Below are 24732 nucleotides of genomic sequence, written 5' to 3'. Positions count from 1 at the left end.
AATGTTTAAACTCTGTCTTAGTGACACCCCAACCCCCAATGATGAGGCACACCTGACCTGCAGAGTGCATGGCACCCAAGGGCTGGACGCCGGGCACGGAGCTGCCCACAGTGGGAATGACAGGAGGCCTCCTGGCGGAACGCTGTGCTGTCGAAGGGAGGGAAACCAGAGGCCAGGTCCAGTGACGCTCACCCTCAGGGTCCGTTCTTCCTTGAGGTGTGGCCCTTCACTCTACATACTCCGCAGGGTGGGACCACCTCCTGAACTGCAGTCATTCCCACCAACAGCCTCGCAGGGATGGTGGGCAGCACAGGTCAAGACAGCGAGACTGGAGATACATGGGCAGGTGTGCATCAGGAGGACCCCAGGTCACTTTGGCACATTCTGCCCATTTTGGGTGAATACCCACAACAGGCTGAGGCACTTACAAGTGTTTCAGCCCAGATGCCTCCCAGGCTCCAGGCCTGTGCTAGAAATAGTGGGCTCTTCTTCCCCACTCACATTTCAGTTGGTCCAGTGGATTCTGCCTCCCAAATACCTGACCATCCATCCCACCTGCTTTAGCTTGGACCCCAGCAGTTCTCGTCCAGAGTTTGATTTGGTTGTAGTAGTGGCCCCAAGCTGGTCTTTCTGCCTCCAGTTTCCACAGTTATTTATGCCAAGAGGGATAGGCTGTGCTGGGCAGCCCAGGGGGCCATGGTGGCTGTCATAGGCCTTGGACTGGGGCTCTGTCAGGGCTACTTCCCAAGGGAGATGAAGGGGCCATCCTCCAGCCCTCTTGCTGCAGGCAGGTGGGCGAGGCTAAGGATGTTCCAGACCCAGGGAAGCTTGCCCTCCGTTGGTGGGAGAACCTGTTGGGAACTGAAGGATAGTCGTATGTGGTAAAGGAAAGCAAAGCCAGGTGGCCAGGAGGATGGCGTGGGACTTTGCTAAAGAGCTTGGTCTTGTTGCTAGGAGCAGGGAGAGTGTCGGGGACAATGTTGAGTCATGGGTGACTTGATCAGAGTTTCAGGATTTTTTTGTGTGTATAGGGGAGAGACGGGGTCTTGCTACATTGCCTAGGCTGGCCTTGAACTCCTGGGTTCAAACAGTCCTTCCAGCCCATCCTCCCGAGTAGCTGGGACTACAGGTTCCTGCCTCTGCTACTGGTTAGGTTTTCAGATTTAAAATCACTGTCCCTGCAGCAGGGAGGGTGGACTGGAAGAGCAGACCAGGGTGGAGGAGGGCATTAGGTTGTCACCCAGGAGAGCCTTGGTAATTACGTGGGAGGGGTGAGAGCAAGGCTCAGGAGACACTTGCAGGCAATGTCACCTGGACTTGGTTTAGGGGATGGAGGGGGAGGAACCAAGGACAACCCTAGGCCCCGCCTCCTCTAGTCAGGGCAGAGCCCAGGCCGGTGAGAGATAGGGGATAGGTGGTGGGTGGATGGTGGGTTCAGTGTGGGGCATGAGGGCCCTGCGGGACGTGCCACTGAGGTGCTGTGTAGCTGTGGGTGCAGGGCCTGGAGCCTGGGAGGCATCTGGGCTGAAACTGACAGGTATTTGTCAGCCGTCAGCACAGAGACAGAACTTGAACCCGTGGGCACGGCTGAGCTTGACGCTGAGTGCTCCTCCGGGCAGATCTGGTCCAGTGCCTTCCACTCACCTCTCACCACCTTTGGCACCCAAGGCCCTTCAGGGTGTGGCCTATGGCTCCTGGCCCCTTTGGGCTCTCTCACCTGCCAGGGCCCAGCCAGTGGGGTCAGGTGCCCTGCCTTAGACTATATGCTCCTTCCAGGCTATTTCCTGGGATCATCTTTGGGCCTTTGCCCCTTGGCACTGCCAGGCCCATGGTGGGTTTCCTGATGAATGTCCATGGAGTCAACTCAGAGATCAGCTAATCAATCTTCCAGGGCCTCCTCAAATACACACACCAGCCCCAGGCCTCCCATATGACACGTGTACAAGAGGAAAAGCTCTCGCCTTGACTTCCTTGACATCGTGTGTATGTTTGTGCGTGGCCTGTCACACGTGTTACATCTGTGTGTCTGCGTGTACGTATGTGCACCTGTACACATGAGGCATGTGACACCTAGCTCTCTCCTCCTCCAAGAACCACTATACTTGGGTGCTCGGAGAGAAGGCATCCCAGACCTGCGATCTCTAAGGCTGACCCCCACCTGAGTGCAGGCTGACGAGGGCTGAGCCTGACACCTCAGGACTGTCCTGTGCCATCAGTACACAGTGCCTCTAGCTGGACACTGTCACCTTGAATCACTAAGTAGAAACATTTGGGGAAAGCATTTGGTGGTTTGACAGTCTTAGCACACATTATTTTAAGCCAAAGTAATTGACACAATGAAGTAGTTCTTGGCAAACCCAGCACTTTTGACAGTAAAAAGGATTTGACTTAAATCACCCCCCAAAAGTTACATAACAAGAGTCTTACATTCTTAGAAAAATATGCTCCAGTTAAGAAATGACTGAATGGAATTAGGGTTTTCTTGTGCCTCAGTGTTATTAAATATTTTAGCTCCAATTGTAGACATAAACATGGTGAAAAACCTTAGAGTGGGAAGCATCCTGGAAACCTTGGGAGGGGACCTCCTGAGAGCTTTCTCCTCCAGAGTCACTTGTGTTGCTGACCCATCCTGTGCTTGAAGCCTGGCGGCCACTCCCCAGAGATCATTGTAACCATAATAACAATGATGATCTGTTAGCAGCTCCCCCAGATCAGCCCTTGGAAAGTAATTAAGCAGGGCTGCCCACACCTCTCTGCTCTCAAAGACTAAAATTTGATTTTGTGTGTGATTTCTTTGTCTTTCTTGAGAGTGATCTTTTATCTAGTTGATATAATTTAATTATGTAAAAGTATGTGTTCCCATTGCATCCTTTACTTAATCATATCTCATACCACAGAATTATTTCCCAGCCCACCAGCACTTGTGCTTTTTGAAAGTAAGCACCACCCCGCATTCAGCTTAATCTCCCCTTCGCCAGGCATCGTGAGTAAGTGTGTGAGTGTGTGTGTTACAAGAGACGAAAACTCTGCTGACGTGCCCTCCTGGGCGTTCGCCAGACACTGCAGTGTGTCTCACCTGGTCCTCGCTACACCCACCCCTGCACAGTGGGCACTATCCTTGCCTCTGTTGTGGCTGATGAGGAAACAGAGGCTCAGCATTCTCAGTACCAAGCTGCAGGCGGCTGGTGCATTGAAGAGCAGGGATGTGAGCCGTGCATTGCATCCTGAGTCCAGGGCATGCTAAGGAATCCCCAGGTGGGAATGCTGGTGGGCATGAGAGGGGTGAAGGGGCTGGCTCAAGTCTGCCCTTGGTCTCTGGGAGAGGCTGCTGCATGTCACCTGGGTTTGATTGCCTGTCCCCCTCTGGGGGGTCTGGAGCAAGCTTCTCTGCTGCTATGCTTTGGATGTGTTTCGGTGTGTGCCCCAGGGGTCCTGTGTTGACAAGTAATCCCGGGATGTTTAGAGGAGGTGACTGGGTTGGGTAAGTAGGGGAGTTCCCTGATTGACCCTCCTGGTTGTGTAAGAAGAGGGACTATGTGATGCCCTGCACAGGAAGGCCACCCCCAGCTGTGGCCCTCCACCTCAGACCTCTTGTCACCATGGGCCTGGTCTGTGGTGTTCTTCTTGCAACAGGAAATGCACCAAGGCAGTGTGTTCACTGGTCTCTTTCAGAATACACTTCGGCAACTCTTCACTATGGAAACCTCATTTGTCTGGGAACTGCCCCAAGTCCCACAGAGTGTAGCCCCTAGGACACGACCCCAGGATGTGGGTGGACCCGGGTGCCACTGCCACTTGCGTTGCTAACCTAGTGCCCTGGGATCCAGCCCCCAGGGGACATGCTTTTGAATGAGTGTGAGCCATTTCCCAGTGGAATGTTAAATGGGAATTTCAGTCTGGTCACCGCCTGCCTAGGAAGCTTTCAGGTTCTGGCCAGGTGTGGCTTGCTTGAGGTCCCCGACAGCTAGCCCCAGCACTGCAATGCGAAGGGAAGGAGCCCAGCTGCAGACCCACAGTTGATGAAAGCACTCTGTCACCATTGACAGTTTGTACCTTCAGTTTTTCTTAACCTTGTTCTGTTTACTTACTTTCTTGCTTTCTCTGTAAGAGAGAAAAGATGGACTTGTGGTAAAGCACAGCATGCAGTTTAGCACCCTGCCCATGTTCAAGTGCACAGCTCAGTGGTGTTGAGTTCGTTCTTAACATGACTGACCACAGAACTCCCTCTATCATCCCAGCCCAAGCCCTGCTCTCACGTTGTCCTTGGAATTTGGCCACTCAAGGGTCTCCTGTAAGTGCCACTTACAGTGTTCCTCTTTTTGCAAGTGGCTTACTTCACTCTCAGAAGTAAAACAATAATATCATGAAGTTATAGAATCCCAAATTGAACAACGTCTAGCTACAAGCATAGGCCGGGTGCCCAGAGAGGGCCAGTTATCTGAGCATTCAGGCCATCGGAACTGTGGGTGCCCTGTCCTTACCCGGCGCTGGGTGCACCACCACCGTCCCGCTCAGCCTATGCGGGGTGAGCATCTCACCTCTGGAATCAGACCAGTGAAAAGCTTGCTCTTCCCCTGAGCCAGGGCCAGTGCAAGGCCACACTCCAGAAGGGCAGTGTGGAGCCCTGGGACTTGGGCCCCTAGCCCAACACGCCTTCCCACTGTCTAACAGCCAGAAAAGCTGCTCTGACAGGCAGAGTGGTGGCGAGTGTCTGAGCTCCCAGGGTGGGGGAGCTGGAACGAGATCTCAGAGCAGTGTAGAGAAATGATGAGGGGCATATGTTTGCTGAAGAAATTCCATGACATATGCCTGCTCATCACCAGTAACATGCATTCTCTCTCCACGAGCTAAGAATCTAAGAAAGGAAACAGCAGATGTAGGACCCAGGATCTAGGGAGGATCTGGACTGGAGTCCTGGAATATTTCTGAGTTGTTTTTTTTTTTTTTTTTTGAGATTGTTTTTGCACATTGGGCACAATTCACTGACATGAGCGTCTGATTGGAGCTTCTCATTTGCAGGACCATTTAAAAAGATAAGCAGGCAGAAGCTGCACATATCCAAAATGAATAAGTAATTCTTGAGAATTAGCAAAAAAGATGATGTTTGTTCCTTTCAGGAGTCTTTGTAATCTACCAGAAATTACTCCCCAGAGATTGGGAGCACGGGCGTTGGAGAGAGGAAATCGGGGTTCCCGTCCTGGTTTTGCATTTGCAGTAATGACTGGACTTGTATCACCTGCATATTATTTCCTGGCCTCAGGTTCCTCAGGTGGACTAAGGGGAGGTGGTCCTGAGCCCTGAACAAGGTGGCTACATAGTCCAGGCAGAAGCAGTTGTACCTCACATTGGGCAATTTGAGGGGCATTTAATAAAGAGGCTGTTAGGGAGGCTCAAGTGGGTGTGTACTGAGCCACGGGGCTGGAGTAGTGCCTGTGACTGGTGCAGAAGGTAGAGTTCTAGCGAGGGGAGCAGTTACCAGTTACCAGACCGGATTCAGCCAGGGCTGCAAGGACAGGACCTCCAAACAGGAGCTGTGACCAGCCAACCCACAGTGGCCCCACATGGAGAAGCTGGGGAATCTGGACCTGACCTTGGTCTCTTCTCTCCTCCCATCTACGAGACAGTGCCCCATTGGGCACACCCCTGGTGTTATAGTTTAGATGTGAGGTGTCCCTAAAAGCTCATGTGTGGGACAATGCAAGACAGTTCAGAAGAGAAATGATTGGGTTATGAGAGTCTTTAACCCAATCAGTGAATTAATCCCAACTCAGTAGTAGCTGAAGTGGTGGGGTGTGGCTGGAGGAGGAGGGCATGGGGATGTGGCTTTGGGGTATATATTGTATCTGGCAAGTGGAGACCTCTCTCTGCTTCCTGATCACCATGTGAGCTGCTTCCCTCTGCCACACTCCTCCGCCATGCTGTTCCAGCCCTGAGGAATGGAGCCAGCTATCTGTGAACCAAGATCTCTGAAACTGTGAGCCCTCAAATAAACTTATCCTCCCTTAAAATTGTTCTGGTTAGGTCCTTTAGCAGCAAAAAAGGTAACTAAAATGGAAATTGGTACCAAGAGGGGGGTCATTGCTGTTTCTAACCTGACCATGAGGTTCAGAAGCTTTTTGTGCTTTTTGGAATTGGTGGGAGGAATTTTGAGATGCTTGGCAGTGCAAGCTGGAAATGCTTTAGGTTGTTGTATGGAGATTAGTGGCTGATTCTGGTGGGAACTCAGGAGACCAGAATGCCAATAGAACTCTGAACAGTGAGGACAGCAAGAGTGTTCAGAGGAAAAGGAGGACACTATTGGTAACTGGACTAGAGGCCACTTGCGTTATGTTTCGACTGAGAAATTATCTGCATTTTTGCCTGTGTCCTGAGACTTTCTGTGAGGCTGATTTTAAAAGTGATGAACTTCTTAATCTTAATCTGGTGGAAGAAATTTCTAGGCAGTATAGCATTGGCCGGTGCCATGGATATTGCTAGTGGCTTTTAGTCAAATTTATTGTAATATTCAGGAGCAGAAAGCAGAGCAGAAATATTTAGAAAACTATGGACTTGAAAGGCCAGAGTAAAACTAGGGCCAAGGAAGCTGCAGTTGTTAAAGACGTTACTGCCACTAAAGAAATACCATTGCCAGAGACAGTAGGAAAGATGGCTTGAGGGAATCTCAGGAGCTGGCAAGGCCACACCCATCTAAAGCTCCAGGGAGTAAAGGTGAAAATTCTCTTGACAGTGGGGCACCTTCTTGCACAGGGAGCCTAGGAAGTTTTTTCAGCATGCTCAGAGGCTGCTGCAGTCATGATCCCTGGAGGCTGGGCTACAGCTCGAGATGGCGACAGACCTTGGTGTCAACCATGTGGTGCTGGTTCTGCAGGCATGCAGGATGCTGGAGTTAAGGGTTCATGGAGGCTTCCACCAAGATTCTAAAGGAAGGCCTGGGAGGCCAGGCAGAGGGTAGCAGGGTCAGAGTCCCTGCGGGGACTCCCTGAGAAAGCTAAATGTGGAGATGTGAGGAGGAAGCTGAAGCTGCAGTGGAGACCCCTGAGATTAAGAAATGCCAATAATGTGGGACATTGTTCTAGGAAAGCTATAGGAATTGAGCAGAGACAAGTGAACAGAAAGGCCACTTGGACTGCAACCAACAATGCCACAGGGGTGGAGCTACACAGGTCTGTTGGAGCTACAGGACTTGTTTGCACAGCTGGGTTTCAGTCTTGCTTTGGTCCAATCCCTTCTTTCTATGCCCCTAATTTTGTGAATGGAAGTGTTTACTTTGCACCATTATATATTGGATGCTTGTAAATTGCTTTTAATTTTACAGAGCTCGCAATGCAAGATTGCCTTGAGCCTCAGAGAAGACTTTGGACTTGAACTTTGAGCATTTTGCATTGTGAGATGGTTGTGAGCTTTTGGGGGCCAAGGGCAGAATGTTATGGTTTGGATGTGAGGTGTCCCCCAAAAGCTCCTGTGTGAGACAATGCAAGAAAGTATAGAGGAGAAATGATTGGGTTGTGAGAGTCTTAACCCAATCGGTGAACTAATCCCTTGATAGGGATTTACTGAGTGGTAGCTAAAGTGGTGGATGTGGCTGGAGGAGGTGGGAATTGGGGTGTGGCTTTGGGATGTATATTTGTATCTGGCAAAGTAGAGTCTCTCTCTTTCTGCTTCCTGATCCCCATGTTAGCTGCGTCCTTCTTCCACATACTCCCCCATGATGTTCATCCTTACCTCGAGCCTCAAGGAATGGAGCCTGCTGTCTATGGATGGAGACTCTGAAAACTGTGAGCCTCTGAATGAACCTTTTCTCTCTACAATTTTGCTGGTTGTGACATTTAGTCACAGCAGCGAAAAAGCTGGCTGAAACACCTGGGGAGGCCTTTTGGCAAAGCCCAGGATGCAGCTTCCCGGCACGGAGCACAGGAGAGAGGGGTCAGGCAGGGTCTGCAGGGGAAGCTTGGAGACACAGCATATTGTCGTCTAGAATGGAGATGTTGATATTTAGCAGCAAGTGTCTACATGTTGTCTAAGTGTCCTCTTAGTGCCATCTTGTTCTTGTTCCTGACACTTAGTAGGTTGTCATCCATGTTGGATCTTCTGTGTATGGTGTGCCAAGACTGTTCTGGCTCTGTGGTTGTACCTTGTCCTCCCGACCCCTCCCATCTCCTGTTGAAATGTGTCCATCCCTTGGGACTCAGCTTCAGCCTGCCTCCTGGGTGAACTCTTCTCTGACATTGAGGGTTGCTTGTCTCTCCTGTTTCCATGCACCTCCAACAATGCTGGCTTCATCCTGTCCTGTTCTGTCCTATCCTGTCCCATCTTGCACTGTGGTTGGCCCCGAGTGCCTTCATTTCTGCCATCAGCTGGATGCTCCTTGAGGGCTGGTGGCTGAGCTGCTTTTTTGTTTGACGCCTTCTGTCACCCTGTGCTCTGCACAGTGCCCGGCATGCGGCGTGGGTACCTCCAGTGCTGTGGTTATGCAGAGGCCTGCAGTCTGTATCATGGTGACTGTAGAGAGAGAACCTCGGGTCCTGAAAGCTTTTCAGTTTTACCAAAACATTTTTCATGTTACACGGTAACGAGTGGCCTGCATTCACAGCCAGCCTGCCTCCGGTTATGGCAGGCGGAGCCAGAGCATGGGGCTTGCAGCGGTCATGGGCCAGGGGCATCTGTGCCAGACTCGGCAGGACACCCCTGTATGCTTTCATTTGTTCACCATGGCCTCTAAAGGCTGGCGGGACTCTGCAGGTTCAGCTGACGGAACTGCCATCTGTCCACTCTTGGAGGCATTGCCTGAGAGATGGTGCAGTCCACGCAGAACCCTGTGCACTCCACCTGTGGACACTTTAGGAGCTTTTCAAGGCACACCCTGTTTCTGTCCCATCCACTGACCTTACGAAGTGACCCCAATGTGAACAGTCTCCCCTCTAGTGCTTTGTAGGTTTTTGTTTTGTTTTGTTTCTTGAGATGCATCTCGTGTTGCCGGGCTGGTCTTGACCTCCTGGGCTCAGGCCATCCTCTTGCCCCTGCCTCCCTGGGAACGGGGCCTGTCCTCCGTTGTCTCAGGAACTCTCAGGTGGGCGAGGCAGTGTGTTGGCTCACACCCCACCTTGTGTGGACAGTGGGCAGGCAGGTGGGCCATGACCTAGCAGGGCAGCAGGCAGCGGTGTCAGGGCTCCCAGCTGTCCTGGCACCTCCTCTTGGTGGTCTCCAGGCTGCGTCCACAGCCATTTGTTGGCTCACCTTTTAAAGCACTTGATTTAAAAAGAGGTTAAGACACGGGAAGTTTTGTCTTTTATTCTGCGAGTTTTGTTTCTTCCCCCTGGACCTTGAATATTGTTCATAGCTGCTGTGCCTTGCTTTGAGGAAACCTGACTTTCAGATTTCTGAATATAGAAAACATAAACCATTACAAGGTTTTCTACAGGACCCGTGGTATTGTCTTAAAACTGCAGATTCCCTGTCTGCTCAAATGTCCTATTTAACGAGCTTTGTGTTCCACAGCCGCGTGTGGGATAAGTTGGCTTGCACTTTGTTTTCAATTCCTCTTCTCCCTCAAATCTCAGTGTGACGTGTCTAAAGGGACCGTTGGTCACCGTGGCTGAGCAGGAGTGCAGCCTTGCTCCTGTGGTTTCCTCCTGGGCTGGACAGATGCCCAGAAGCATGTCCAGTGCTTGAACAGAGCCCTGGTAGGCACCCTGGGGACCTGGTTGGTGCTCTGCCTGTTTGCTGGGTCCCTCCCCAGCTCAGGGTGTCCCTCAGATGCCTCATGATCTGGGCGAAGCCCCTGAGTCAGGACCGCCATCCCTCCTCTGTGATTTCAAATTCAGAAAGCTCTAGACACCAAATGCTTTAGGTAACTAGTTTGTTGGTGGACTGACCAGATCTGAAATCACTGTTGGTGAAACAGAAACTCCCAGGTTGAACCACCTGGCCCCTCGAGGTTTCTGCTGACTCCGGAGAGCTCTGCCTTCTGTAGAGGGGTTTTTGAGTGATTGCAGGTGCTGCCTTAGACCGGGTATTGGCAATACCTAGAATTTGCTCCACACGTCCATTCTAAAGTCTGAATCCAAATTCAGAAATATTCTGGGTCCCGGAGGCTTGAGTAAGTCTGAAGGCCATTGTGTCCTGATGACCCAGCTGGACCTGTACCCACATTAGTCCCTAGGGCCACACGCTGTCACATCCTTATCTGTGGACACTGGCCCAGCACTTGTGACATTCCTGTGGAAACTGGCCCGTGGGTGAATGTGTCCCTGGGGAGCTGTAAGGCCATTATACCACAGTCACCTGTCACAGCATCCTCTGGAAGGGGCAGGTGTCTGGGGAGCCAGGCAGCCAGACTTGGTAGAATCTTGTCCCGAGAAAGCCAAGTTCGGGAGGGTTCAGTGACTTTGACAACTGGCTTGTTCCTTCCGTCCTTCTTGCCCTGCGCAGCAGGAACCTGCATTTCTGCTATAAACAAAGCCTGGCGGTGGCTTGTGAGTAGAGTGACTCTCCACATCTGCTCAGCATCTGCGCTGTGGTTTCCCGGAAGTGTCTCCTCTCGTGCTGGACAGGCCGCCATCGGCCTTCTCCACTGATGAGGAAGCTGAGGCTAAGCAGCTTTTCCAAGCCTGTGGACTCCGGGGACCATCCTTTCCTGATCCGCTGCCCTCTAGGCCCTCACATCATTTGTGGATTCCCGCCCGTCCCCCCGTCTGGGACTCAGCTCACCCTCAACGCCCCATCCAGGAGTGATGGCTCTTTTCAGATGCCTAGGACAAGCCACTTGACCTCCTTGTGCCCCAGCTCCCTGTTCCTCATCTGTGCCAGTCTGACGTGGTGCTTGTTTTGGGGACTGGGGCGTCCCCTCGGGGCTCTCGTTGGTGTCTGCTGTCGATGCCCAGGTCGTAGTCATTACGTCTCTCAGTTGCTACACGGCAGATCTCAAGAGTTCTCAGCATGAAGATGATAAGCAGGTGGTGAAGTGGTGGGCACCTTAAGTGGCCCAATTTAGCCATCCCCACGTGTACATCTATCAGAACATCGCATTCTACCCCTAAATACATATAATTGTTATTTGCCAACTAAAAGAATCCTAGCCAATCACATGGAGAAGCCTTTCCCAACTTTCCTTTCTTTGCCGCACACCCAGACTCGTCGTCTGGGACCCTCTCGCGTGCTCCCCGACTCTTATGGGGCTCACTTCACACGTAGTCCTGTGCCATGTTCTGGTAAGCGTGTCGTGGGGCTATTTCTTTGTTGTGCACACATTGTAAATGTGCTTACGCAAACTGAGCCAGCTATGGTGTCGCTCGACAGTGTGGTTCATGGCCCCATCGTAGCCGTGGTTGGTGCAGCATGTGACTAGGCTCCCATCTGGCCAGCTTTGGGACTGTGCGCTGCCTCACTGGACAAGAGAGTGAGAGCCACGTGACGGCATCGATGCTGTCCAGAGGGCACTGCATGCTACTTTGGCAGTTCAGGCTTGCTGGGATTACTGGGTGCCTGGGCAGCTGCAGGGTCCCTGGTTATGTCACCAACTTGGCATTTGGGTACCTGATTGAGGGTGTGCACTCAGATGTACCTATGTGACAACAAAAGAGTTGGATATAGACTGAGAGAGCAAGTTAGCCAATGAATGTTTTCTATCCTGAATCTAAAAATGTAGCTGATGATTCTTTTCTGAATCACGTCCCCGGGGTAACTCCTTTCTGGTTGCTGGACTAGAGTTGTCCTGGCTCACAAGCCACCTGGCCTTTTGGACAAGCAAAAAGATGTCTGTCAGCGTTTCTCCTCTGCTCCAAGCCTGTCTGCCACCCTCTCGCCATTGCGTGGGGTCCTCCTGCAGCCCATTGTCCCTTCACTCCCGTGCATTGGCCCTAGCGTTGTGAGGGACTCAGGGTGTCAGGATTTAGGGGCATGAAGGATAGGCAGACAGGGCTGCTGAGAACGTCAGGGGTCAGGACAACCTGTGAGCAGAGGCTGCAGGTAGATCGGGGCCCTCTGCCTGGGCCTCAGTGGCCAACTGCTTTGTCACTTGGTTTTGCAAGCAAGTGAGCGCCGTAGAATTGAGTGCGGCCCTTCTCTGTCAGTATGTGGAGAGTGGGAGTGGCAGAGGGGCTGCTTGCCAAGACGTCTGTTCCCACTCTGTCGGCTCCGGGTTGTCCTCCTCGAGGCCACGCACGTAGGGTGCTGCCCTTTGAAGTGAAGGGCCTGCTACCCCAGACTCTTTGTTAGCGCCCCTTCTTGAGGAAAGACGATTAATCTTGTTATCGAGCAGAAGGATTATGGGTAGGGCTGAACCAGTTTTGTGTGCTCTGAAACGCCAACCCTGTTGGTCTTGGGTTTCCAGTGAGGGAGAACAAAGGACGGCCTCACGCAAGAGAAGGGCCGGCTTTGGATTTAAGGGAAAATATAAAGCTGTGGCTTAGCTTTTATTTTTTTTAATCATTGTCTTCAAGGCAAAATTCAGATGCCCTAGCAAGCACATTTACATAGGAAGTGCATAAAAGTGTAGTTGTGGAAGAAGATAAACAGATGGAGTAGCCAAAACAACCAGCCTGTTAAAAACCGTGGCGTTGCGAGAGGACTGTCGACTTGCAGGTCATTAGACTGATCCTAATGAACAATTAGTGGTCAGATTCCACCAATACGGTGGAATGCAGGCTGGAGTTCAGACAAATTGGATGTTTATTTTTATGCTCTGGAAAACCTGACCTGAGAATCCCTTTTGCGCCTGCGGTGAGGTTGCTGGCACCCGAGTTGGTGGCCAGAGCATACCTCACCAGCCAGGAGACCCCTTCTTGGCTGGCCGGCGCCACTGGCTTCAAGACTGCAGTTGCCGGCCCAGATCTGGAGCCGGTGATGCAGATCTGTGTGTTGGGGACACGGAAGGCAAGGTAGATTTGTCCTCATTTTCATGTAAAGGACCTAACAAGATTCAGGACTCATTTCAGAAGAGACTGAAGAATAACAAACCTTCCAAAAGGAAGGCCAGTGGGTCAGTGTTGAGGTTGTGCACTCTCACTCCAGTGAGTCAAGGACTGTGAGACAGACGTGGTCAGACCAGCTACTGCCATGGCTCATCGAGGCTGTGGCGCCCGTGTCCTGACTCCCACCCAGTGGTGGTAGCATGTAGGTCCTTTTCCAGGCTGCAGATCGCACTCCCCAATAGGAGTGCACCCTGGGTGGGACTCTGAGGGCCTTATTCTTGCAAAGACAAACAGCCAGTGCCTGCTAGTGTATGTGCTTGTTATCCCTCCCTGCAGTCCATGGGAAGGATGGGCCCCCTCAGGTTTACAGCTAGAACAGCTGAGGCTCAGAGAGGCAAAGTAAACTGCTCAAGGTCACACAGCTAGGGAAGGGTAGAATCTGTATTCAAACTGACTTGATTCCAGAATGTTCTTGTGGAACCCATAGCTCATGGCTGAGCACTGCCTGGTTGTTTTGGTGTCTGTGAGCTTGAATTTTCCCCATACTAAAACTAAAATCTGTGAGGTTTTGTTTGAGAACTGTGGATGTTAGCACAGCAGTGATACTGCCTCTTGTGTCATGATTAACAGTGATTAGTTTTAGAGAAATTAATAATTGTTCTATTTTTCTTATAAAAACAATGGTCTCCCTTTGTGTTTCTTTGTTGAACGGGATGAGTGAGCCCTGTCTTAGATAGCCAGCTCTATCAGCTCTGTGCAACACTTCCTGCGTTCCGGAAGAACAGTCTCCATTGTATGGTGGGCTTGGATCAGGAGGGAAGCCCCTCGGGGATCAGTGAGGACCCTGCACATCGCTCTGTGTTGGGGGTCGAGAGCAAAGGGGATTTTTAGGGTGTTTGAGATATTCTTTTTTATGGTTTGAAGATAATGACTTGGGCCACTCCAGCACGGGTTCCGTGTAGAGGAGGGGCGGCCCCAGGAGACAGAGGCCCATGGAGCCAGGCCCAGGAAAGACTGGTGGGCAGGGCTCCCAGTGACGCTGCTGGCTGCAGACAGTCCTCCTGACTCTGGCCTCCCGCTGGGGTCCTGTGCTGTGTTTGTCCTTCTGCCTCAGGCTGTGCCCCCGCCCTCCGAGGTGCAGCCTGGGTATGTATGCCCGAGGGCAGGGGCACCACCTGGAGGACCTGTCCATTTCATTTGCATCCCAGGACACTCTGTCCACAGGCAGTGGACACTCTGTATGCTATAGGTGACAGCGCCGGGGACTTAGAGGCTGGAGGGAGGCCTCACTCTGCCCGAGTGACCAGGGGCCACTGACCTCTGGAGCGCAGATTCCTGGTCCCCAGGCTTTCTCCTAAGTTTGGCCAACTTGAGAGGTGTGTGTTTTGTTTGAAGTGGGGAAAGGGGGGTGGGGCAGAAAGGCTGTCAGGTGGGCCCTACCTGCTGGGGCTCACTGCTGGCTGATGCTAAGAGAAGAAGGCTGCATTTTGAAGGCGCCACATCTGCCTGATGTCTTTCTGCTGCACACCTTTCAGTTTGGCCCTGTAGGTCAGTGGCTCTCAAGCCTGTGGTCTGTCTGCATTTAAATGGCTCTTTTCCGATGCAAGCTTTTGTAACATTGTGGCGCCAGGTGCCGTAGCCCATGCCTGAAATCCCCGTGACTCAGGAGGCTGAGGTGGGAGAATTGGAAGTTTGAGGCCAGCCTCAGCCATTTAGTGAGACCCTGTCTCAAAATAACAAAAAGGACTGCGGGGGTGGGGGGTAGCTCAGTGGTAGAGTGTCCCTGGGTTCAATCCTCAATACAAAAAGAAAGAAAAAAAGAAACAGATTCAGGTTATGCAGATGTTCCAGAAAATCACGGGGGTTGACATCACCACTGGTGTCGTCAAGAAAACTTGAGGCCGGGGAAGCTGTCACGCCCACAGAGACTGAGGCAAGTTCTCCGAAGTTCTCCTGTTTTTTTCTGGAAAACTTAGGTAAGTTCATGGGCGGCCAAAACCGTTGTCTTTCTGAGCCGTCTGTCTGTCGGCTGTTCTCCCGAGTGGAAAGGTGCTCCCAGGAGGCTCCAGCTGCAGTGCACAGCACTCTGCCAGGCGCAGCGGGCACAAAGGAAATAACATCTTGGTATTAGTACAAAAGTGGTTTGACCTTAAGGGTTTTGGGGACTCTCGGGGCCTGCCCCTACCATTAAGGGTAAGAAACAGTGACTCACTAGGCGTATCCTGGAGGCCGCTTTGTGGCATGCTAGGTGGGGAGGACCCCGGAAACCGACAGCACAGGCTCCGCGCTTTTAGCGCCCAGGTCTGGTAGAGAAGGGGCTGTGACCATGCATGGTGAGCAGGGCCATGTCCTAGGGAGAGGGATCTCCGCTTGCTGTTCCTGTGGTGGTGACTAGGGGAGTCTCTGGGCTGGGAAGGGTAGAAGGAAGCCAGGTGAAGAAGAGAGGGCCATGCCCACGAGGCAGAAAGATGAGAGCAGGAGAGCGCACAGCCCGAGAACCACAGGAGTGCACTAAGGCCGGCACAGGAGCTGGGCAGAGGGCGGGGCCGACGAGGTCCAGGGGGCTCAGGTCAAGTGCTGAGTGCCTCGCCCCATGGACAGTGGAGACCCACCGCAGAAGTCAAGCAGGGCCATGAGCCGATCCCGTCTATGTTTTAGAAAGATCACCGTGACATCACAAAGAGGGATGGGAAGGGACTGGTGGGACTGTGGGCAAGTAAACCAGTTGAGGCTGTGGCAAGAGTCCAGAAGCAAATGACCAGGATCAAACCAATGAAGGGACATTGGAAGTGGAATCCATAGATATTTGGAAGGTCTTAAGTTTTCTAAATATGCAGATGTCTAGAATTAGCAGGATTTGGTGTTTGATATATGGAACCAGTCAAGGACACTCCAAGGTTGATTAATGACTGACTGAAGAGTGTTCGTTTGCAGAGCCAGCAGAGTCTGGGAAGAGAGAGGCAGGAGTCACTCCATGTCTCAAGTTCACACATTCACATGCACATACACTCCTGTCCCTGCCCACCTACCTACCTACTCACCTACCTACCCACTTGCTCACCTACCTATCCATCTATCTACCTATCAACCTACCTATCCACCTGCTCATCTACCTGCCCACCTATCTACCTATCTGCTCATCTATTTGCCCACCTACCTACCCACCTACCCACCCACCTACCTACCTACCCACCAGCTCACCTACCTGCCCACCCACCTACCTACCTACCCATCTACCTACCTACCCATCTACCCATCTACCTACCTACATATCTGCCCACCTATCTACCTGCCCACTTACCTACCCACCTACCCATCTATCTACCTACCCACCTACCTACTCACCTGCTCACCTACCTACCTGCCCACCTACCTACCTCCCACCCACCCACTTATCCACCTAGCTACCCACCCATCTGCCAACCAACCTATCCACCCACTTTACCCACCCACCTAACTACCCATCTATCTATCCACCTACCCTCCACCTACCTACCCACCTAACTACTCACCCACCTACCCCCTACCCACCCACCCACCTACCTACCTATATACCCCCTACCTACCCACCCATCTACCTCCCCCTACCTACCCACCCGCCTACCTACCCCCTACCTACCCACCCGCCTATCTACCCCCTACCTACCCACCCGCCTACCTACCCATCCACCTACCTACTCACCTATTCACCCACCCACCTACCTACTCCCTACCTACCCACCTGCCTACCTACTCACCTATATACCTACCCACCTGCCTACCTACTCACCTATATACCTACCCACCTACCTACCCACCCTCCTGCCCACCTACCTATCCACTCACTTTACCCACCCACCTACCTATTCATCTATCCACCCACCTACCCACCTACCTACCTGTACTCCAGGTGCAGGTGCCTGGCATGGGCAAGACCTGGAGCTCAAGGTGCTCTGGCTGTAGATTTCAGCTGAGGCTGAATTGAGGGTTTGCCCAGGGGGAATGTGTACCTGCCAATGTGGACAAAAAGCTCTCATCAAGAGACGTGTCAGACTCAGGGGGAAGGCCCCGGGCCTTCCTGGTCCTTTAGACCCACAAAGAGAGCAAGAAAAGCACAGAATCTTAATTCTCCAACTAATTGTCTGGGTATGGTTCAAACGTGCTTTTAAGTGTAGCACCCTAAGCGTGGCTTTGTGAGCAGCACAGCCTGTCTACTATGTGGTTTGGTTCTTGAGTTCACCCACACTTACGTCTGTAAAGGGTGGTACAAATACCAATGACCGTCTATATTTCCTTTTCCCAGCTGAATGTTTTCTTTTAAAAAGGGGGTGGCTCTTTTCCCATCTGTGGTTTCACGATTCTTGGAAATTTTACCCTCCTTTCTTTATACTAAGAGGGTGTGTTAACATGGGAATATGTCACAAGTCCCACCACTGTGTACAATATAATACACCAATAAACAAGGGGAAAATAGGGTCACTGGTGGCTTTGGAAGTGACGGTTTCTGGCAGGTGGGATGGCCGAGGTGGGATTGATAATGTCAGAAGCGCCCTTGTCTTCTCTGTGGGTTTAGATAAGAACCGGGGCCTGGCACTGTGGTGGCAGGAACAGGGCAGTTGGAGGTCTCCCTCCCAGGACTGAAGCAGTGTGGCGCAGGCGGCGGCGTCTGCTGGTTTCCTCATGGTGTGGGTGTGCGGCAGACCTGGGAGTGGGGTGAGGCTGGCGGGCGTTCCCCCTGCCCACTCTGCACCCCAGGGTGTGCCCAGCCCATCCTGAGCTGTGGCCCAGCGCCAGGCGTCCCCTGGGGTGGGAAGGCTCATTATTCTGCTTTCCTTTACCTTTGAAGATCTTTCTTGATGCGCATTTGTCTAGGATCACGAGGCACATGCACAGGATTTGGGGTTCCATCCCCAACACTGCAAAAAATTAGCAAAATAAAAATGAAAATCAAGACAAATAAAAAGAATAACCAGTTAGAGGGACTCCTAGCCCCCTGCCTGTGACCTGCAGGTGGCTCGCCTGCCACCCAGTCTGCTGTGGCGCACACTGCCCTGTGCCCATCCAGGGGGATGAAGAGCTGGGCACAGACTGAGCGTGAGGCCACCAGATGCTGTCACGTGCTGGGGACATCAGCCTGTTGGGTGTTGTAGGTTCACCTGTCTTCAACTCCGTTGCTTGAAACTTTCAGCCCTGCCTGCATGCCGCGTCCTTCAGTCTGTTTTCAGAAGGGTGGGGTGGACACAGCATTTCATCTTAGCTAAGCACTGGACGCCCAGTCCCGGAGAGCAAGCTGTATGCATGCTGCTCCTGCGCTGGGTGGTGGCTGTGTGGCCTCCAGAAGAAGGAGCCTGCACCTCTGGGTCCTGCTCTTGGTTGTCAGCAGCTCACAGGGAGAGGACTTGAGGGCGATGAGCGAGAGCCGGGACACTGGGACACCTCAGCACCTATCATCTGCCTTGCCATCCTGTTGGGATGGATCCTTTGAAAGCCAGTTCTGGGTGCTCAGATAGAAGTGCAGGCGAGAGCAGGCCAGAGACACGGTGCAGGTCTTTCCCTGGAGCCTGGTGGGCTTTCTGAACCAGCCCACTCCCAAGCACAACTCATGCCTCTCGCAGCAGGTAGGGACACAGGCAGTGAGTGGCACTGTGCCTCGCCTGGGCACACCTCCACCAACACACAAGTTCCAGTGCGTATGGAAGTAGCTGCATGTCCTGTGCAGGAGGCAGGGGCAGCGGAGGAGGCGCCTGTGTGGCAGATCTTGGCCACTCTGTCCTCAAGCTCACTCTCTTCCAGTGACTCGCCACCTGCCTTGGGAAGTGCCCTCCCCCAGCCTCACTGGGAGGTCGAGACAGGGCTGGATGATTACCGACATGGCCATCCTCGCAGGGACTCCTGAATCAACCTTTAAATTTTTCCTGCTTTTTACATTTGAGCCTCTCTGAGTCCGGGGAACAGGGTCATGGTCTCTTGTGCACAGATGAAGAGTGTCTGGTGTTGACGGACTTGCCAGGATGCTAGGACACCAAGTCCTTTGACCCCAAAGCCCTTTCTCTTTATTGGACCCGTGGTTGGGCTCTGGGAGCAAGGGTACACTGTCTCTCCCCGCTCTGGAGATTCTACACCGTCAACACACAGTGACTGGAACAGGGGCAGGTCTGAGAGCCTGCAGAGCAGGGTCTGCGCGGCTCCTCTCAGCTAGCCCGTGGCCTCTGCAGCGTGCTCCTGCGGCTAACCACAGGCTGTTGACAGGGAGGACGTCTGTGGTTAGGCTGGAGTGCACCCCCAGGGGGCGGTGAGTCAAGAAGCAGGTCCAGGCACAGCGGAGACGCTGCGAGCCCTGAGCAATCAGCCTGCGTTCAGCGCAGGGTGCTGGAGAGACCTGGCTGCTCTTTTTTGAACAAAGGCATTCGCTCCTGTGTGCCGTTGCAAATGATGGTAGTAGACGCCTGGCTTCCAAGCAGAGGGCAGACTAGCATGTCCTCCCTGTGGTTAGGACTCCCTGTGACTCGAGAGACCTTTGTTTTTAAATTCTATCTGTTGAGGCTTTGCTCCGTCATCAGTGGTGTTTTTGGATATCAAATGTAGGAGTGTGCGTGAGAACACAAGTGCACACGTGTGGCAGAGACCTGGCAATGACGAGTGGTCACTTGACAGCATTCAGTGATTGGAACCGTAGTAATCATCCTCTCCAGCTTACCTTGCTGGCTGAGGTCAGCAGCGGAGGACGCCGACTCCACACGGGCCTGCCATTTTTCTCCCTCCGCCGCGTCTCTTATTTCTTTTTCTCAGCCCACTGCGGGCTGCTGCGGCCTCTCTCCAGCCTCTCCTCCACGCTCCTCCTCTCTGGCCCGCCTTGCCCACCAGGCAGGCTGCTTGTCACCAGTCCAGTCCATCTGTGTTTTCTGGATCCACATTGGGCGCCAGGCCTCGGCAGGCCCAGTTGCCACTCTGCAGCACCGTCTCCTCTGGGCAGCGACTCACCCCTCTGCTCTCTGGTCTGAGCCCCGGGCCCTGCAGCCCTTAAGTTCCAGGATGCGGTGGGGAGGCTGGTTGAAGATGTCCACTGGCTGCAGCCAGCTGGTTTCTTCTTTATGACGTTGCCACCACGAGGTCCTGCTGCCAGCAGAGCAGCTTCTCTCCTTATGTCAGTGTGAGTTCCACCCCGTGTGGGTGGTGGCAACCTTGCCGTCGCCACACTGCAGCCAAGACGGCTTGGGCACCAGAGCCAGGTGCTTGAGCTGGAGCAGGAGGGCCGGGGGCTTGGCTTCACGCGGCTTGGATCAGATCCGATGGGCTCTGGGGCTGGCGCGCCCTCTCTGGGCCTGAATTTCTGTGATCTGTAGCGTTGCATTCACAATCAGCGATGCCCATCCCAGCCATTGTGTTCGGTGTAGAAACAAAGGAAGCGACGGGCGTGCCAGGACCATGACTCTGAGCGCCTGGAGGGGCTGGTTCTCTCTCGCTGAGTGCCGCGTGCCAAGCCCGCTGCCAGGCTCTGGGCAACCGGGTGCAGAGACATCCAAGGTCCCTGCCGTCCAGTGGGGGAGGAGCAGGAACTTCCCTGGAGCATGTGCTGGGAGACTGGGGGTGGCTGTGGGGACTTTGCCTGGTGGTCTGGGCATCATACTCTACCCCCTTACACAAACTGGGTACCATTTCTTCCAGGAATTGTCACCTGATTGTCCCAGGCTGAGGTGACAGAGGCTGCGGGTACCGAGGACTTCCCTGGGCTCCGCTCCATGCTCCTCCCTGGCATTGCTTTGTGCAACTGGGGTGGAACCCGGGGTCTCAAGCAGGGTCAGGGCTCCACACTGAGCGCCGCCCCAGCCTCTTCTGCTTTCTATGGGGAGACCCGGGTCCTGGTGGCCAAGCTATTGCTCCTGCCACCTACAGGCCAGGTGGGACAGCGTCCTGACTGAGAGACCCCACACCTCACCCTCATCCCCAGGACCCTCTGCTCTGGCCTTGCCTGGCTGTTGTCTGTGACAATTAATGCTGCTGTGTTGTCCCTGGTAGCCCCAGAGCTCCCGAGGCACGGGACTGCCTTGCTTGGCACAGGAGCCATGCCGAGCACTTTCTAGAAGCCTATTCCAAGTCCCTGAGTTCATGACCAGCCAGCCCCGGTCCTGTGCATGGACGCCGCAGACTTTGGTGTCGTTCTGAGAAACCTGCTCGGTAGGTTGCGGTGGGAGCAGTGCTGTCGTATGCACCTGGAGAGAAAACAGAGATTCTTTCATATAAAGAGTAACTTTAGATAAAAGGTGTCTGTTTACAAACACGGACTTTTTGAGAAGTCTTTCCTCTCAAATGTACAGTGATCATGCTGAGCCCCTGCTTACCACCTCAGGGAAACCCAGGGCAGTTGTGGGGGAGAGGGCAGCTGGCCACTCTATGTGACAGGTCTTCAGCCTGGGGCGTCTGCCTCCGTGCCCTGGCTCTGAGCAGGAGGGGACAGGCCTGATGGCATGGCTCCCTGACGTCCCTCGGGGAGGGCTGGGTTGAGTCCTGACTCTCAGTGCTGCAGAGCACTGAATCTGGCCCCTGGAGGGTCCTCACTCCACCATGCGCCCTGATGCTTGTGGAGTGGAGTCCTGCTGCTCCTGTCCCAGCATTGCGGACGGTACCCTTTGTCCAGGGACTTGAGTGACACCAAGGCCATACACCAGTATTATACTAGTCCAATTTTATGTCATCCTGTTTCTTAAAAACAGCACACTTAGGGCAAAAAGAATGACTGGGCTGCTCGAGAATTCCATCCCAGAGGTCATTTGAGAGAAGCAAGCTGAAGTCCACTCTGGTGCCAAGGGGAGGACAGCTGTGTGCCTGGGAACGTGGTGCACACCAGAACTTGGTGGTAGCCAGAGCCCAGAAGCAAGGCCAGGGCTAGGACAGTGGGGAGGACTCTCAGGCAGGTCCTGGTGCAGGCTCATCTGGCTGGTTCCCCCACGTCCTCGCTGACACTTACTGTTGTCTGTTGATAGCCGCCATTCTGACCAGCGTGAGAAACAGCATGGAGCGCTTCAGAATCTGCAGACCATCCTTGTGCGGGGGCCATGCTCATCTTCTCTGTATTGTACGTGCTGCTGCAGTGAGCACAGGAAGTCACATTGCTGATGCGGAAGCCACCGGCTCCATGTGACTTTGTTGTGGCAGCCCTGGCAAGCCAGCCACCTGGTCGGGCACCAAGACCCAGCAGGTGGACCCAGCAGGTGGACCCGGGGAAGTCTGGGTGTTGGGGCCTGCAGGGCATATGTAGCCTCTGAATGGGGTTGTCACCTGCAGGATGTTTGCCTGTGAAGTTCGTGGAGGGGATCGAAGCTGCTGGTACTGTGGCTGTCTGGGTGTCCGTCTCAGGGCAGTTGGCAGGTTATGGGGTTATGGCTCTTGCTCATCATTGCTCTGGCCCTGTGCTTGTTCGTGCCGTCCTGTGTCTTCCAAGGTTGCGCCCCTGTGCCTCCGGTGGTCTCTGTGCACAAGGGCCTCTTCCCCCTCTGGTTGAGTGGACAGTGAATGAATACATTGTTTTCTTGAGAGCCAGTTATTTAGAATGCTTGTATTATTTGGCTATTTTTGAATTGAGATAAAATATGTATAACGAGACTTGAGATATTAAGCATTTCCAGTGTACAGCCCATGATGTAGATCACATTCCAGTGCTGAGCAGCATCACCTGTATTTCTAATTCTTCCCTCACCCCAAACAACTCTGCTTATGAAGCAGTAACCCCCCTTCTTCCCTCTCCCACTCCTGGTAACTTCCAGTCCACATTCTTTCTCTATGAATCTGCCTGCTCTGGACATTTCATGTAGGTGGAATCCCGTAGTTGTCTTTTTGTGACTGGTTTATTTCTCTTAGTGGTTGTTTTCAAGGTCTGTCCTGCTATACCAAGAATCAGGACGTTATCCCTTTTTATGGCAGCATAGCATTCCCTGTGTGGCTGCAGCCCGTGCTGGTCATCCACCATCTGTTCAAGGTCATGGGCTGTTTCCACCTTTGCGTTGCTGTGAGCTTTGCTGCAGTGGCTGTGGGAGTGTGCACACCTTTACGTCCACTCTCAGCCCTGCAGGGTGGGCTCTGAGGACTGGAACCTCGGGAACCATGTATTCTCGTGAAACCATGTAGTGCCTCCCACGGGGGCTTCCCACCGAGATCCTGCAGCCAGGCCGCAGGGCCATTTTCCTGGGTGCTGCCCGTGCCCCCTGGCTTCAGTTCTCCTGGTCACAGCAGGTCTGGTCTGGGAAGGGGCAGCTCGTGGTGATTTTAGTTTGCATCCCACTGACTCTTGATAAGGAGCATCTTGTCCTGGGCTCAGTGGCCATTGGTCCATCTTCCTGGGGACTTCGTTTAAGGCTCGTGCCCATTTTTAGGTTGGGTAAACAACCCAACCCTTTTTGTTATCGAACAAAATGGTTGAAAGTGAAAAGACAAGCATGTGCTGTTGACGTGGGAAGAGGTTCCTGCACTCTGCTCTCTAGGGGCCTCTGACAGCTCTGGATGTTCAAGGTTAGGGTGATCATCCGTCCCGCCTGCCTTCTCCACTTTTGCCTGTTGCTCGCATTTCAGGTGGAGCCTCAAATGGCACTCCAGGAAAGGATCAAACTGCACAGTTTCACTTGGAAACTCTGACGGCTCAAGCATTTAAAGTGCACTTTAAGGAGACAGAGAGCTGGAGTGTCCGTGTGTCCGTGGATGCTCTTCAGCAGTGACACTGCTCCTGAAGACCCCTGGGCCCGGCTTTCCGCTGTCTTGGCCTGGCAGTGTGAGGCTGGGCTTTGAATGTGAAGAGGCAGACGGACCTGGGTAGATCTGAACGTCAGCCGAGGACTCGGGTTGACATCCAGTGACAGCAGAGAACCAGTGGAGCCATGGGGCACGGGGACAGGTGCCATGCCAGCTCCCTGCACACGCTGGGCGCTGTGTCCTCAGCTGGGCCGAGGCTTCCCGTCGTGTGCAGCTTGGAGCGCGCAGCTGCAGGGGGCGTTGAAGCTGGGCTGAGTGTGGAGGCCCAGGGGAGCGCGCCCTGCTCTGCCTTCTCCTTAGGACTGTTAAGAAAGAAATCTGGTGACCTTCAGGCCCAGAAACAGTTCGATTCACCACCTCCCTTTCTTTGCCCAAATTGGATGTGTTCTTATTTTTAATACCCTGCTTTGTTCCACGAAGGGTTTTTGATCCTTCTAGCCCCCGGGAAGCTTCTTGGGTCACTCACAACATGCTTTTCCCTCCCCGTTCCTGCCCTGCCCCTCCCCGGCTATCCCCTTCCCTGAAAGAGGCCACTTTCTCGCTGCTCCTTCCCCTGAGGTGCCGTTGGTGTACAGTGTGAACTTACTGAACAGAGCAGTTTGATAAGTTCTGACATGTACCCGACTGTGGAACCGTGACCGTAGCCAGGGGTTTCTTTGTGCCCCTGGTTGGCCTGGCCCCTCCACTCCCTGTCACTGTCCATGAGTGCCCTTCCTGCAGTGCTGCTCGGACGCAGTGGTGGGCTGTGCACCCCGTGCTCGGGTTCTTCCACCTGCATGGTAATGGTGAGCTCCATCTGCTGTGGGGTGACAGTTTGGCGTTGCTGGGCACCGTGGTGTGCACATGCCACAGTGTCTGCATTTACTTGTTGATGACAGCTGGATGGTTTCCAGCTTTGTGCCGTTGGAGATGAGGCTGCTCTGAACATTGGTGTCCAAGCCCTGGTGGGGGTTAAAGCCCTCGTGGGTCGTGGGTGAGTACCTAGGGACGGAGCCCTTGGGTCTTGCAGCTGTGTATTTAGCTGTCTGCGAAAGGGACTGTACCAGGTCACAGCTCTTCCTGGGCCAGAGTTCTGGGTGTCCACCCTCTCACCAGCACTCTGTGC

The 24732-nt window shown here is 53.4% G+C and overlaps 1 protein-coding gene and 1 non-coding gene across 7 annotated transcripts in view; one reads left to right on the top strand and one right to left on the bottom strand.

Moving 5' to 3' along the window:
• Eml1 (EMAP like 1) overlaps window positions 1–24732 on the top strand; it is a 183191-nt gene that overhangs the window by 50640 nt on the left and 107819 nt on the right. The window lies entirely within an intron of this gene.
• LOC143396042 (U6 spliceosomal RNA) lies at window positions 21892–21999 on the bottom strand. The gene has a single exon (XR_013090934.1). It is a non-coding gene; the product is annotated as a U6 spliceosomal RNA (small nuclear RNA).

The sequence above is a fragment of the Callospermophilus lateralis genome, chromosome 3 (assembly GCF_048772815.1).
Source record: "Callospermophilus lateralis isolate mCalLat2 chromosome 3, mCalLat2.hap1, whole genome shotgun sequence".
Lineage (NCBI taxonomy): Eukaryota > Metazoa > Chordata > Mammalia > Rodentia > Sciuridae > Callospermophilus > Callospermophilus lateralis.
Note: the sequence above shows the minus strand (reverse complement) of the source record. Positions and strands in the feature narration are given on the sequence as shown.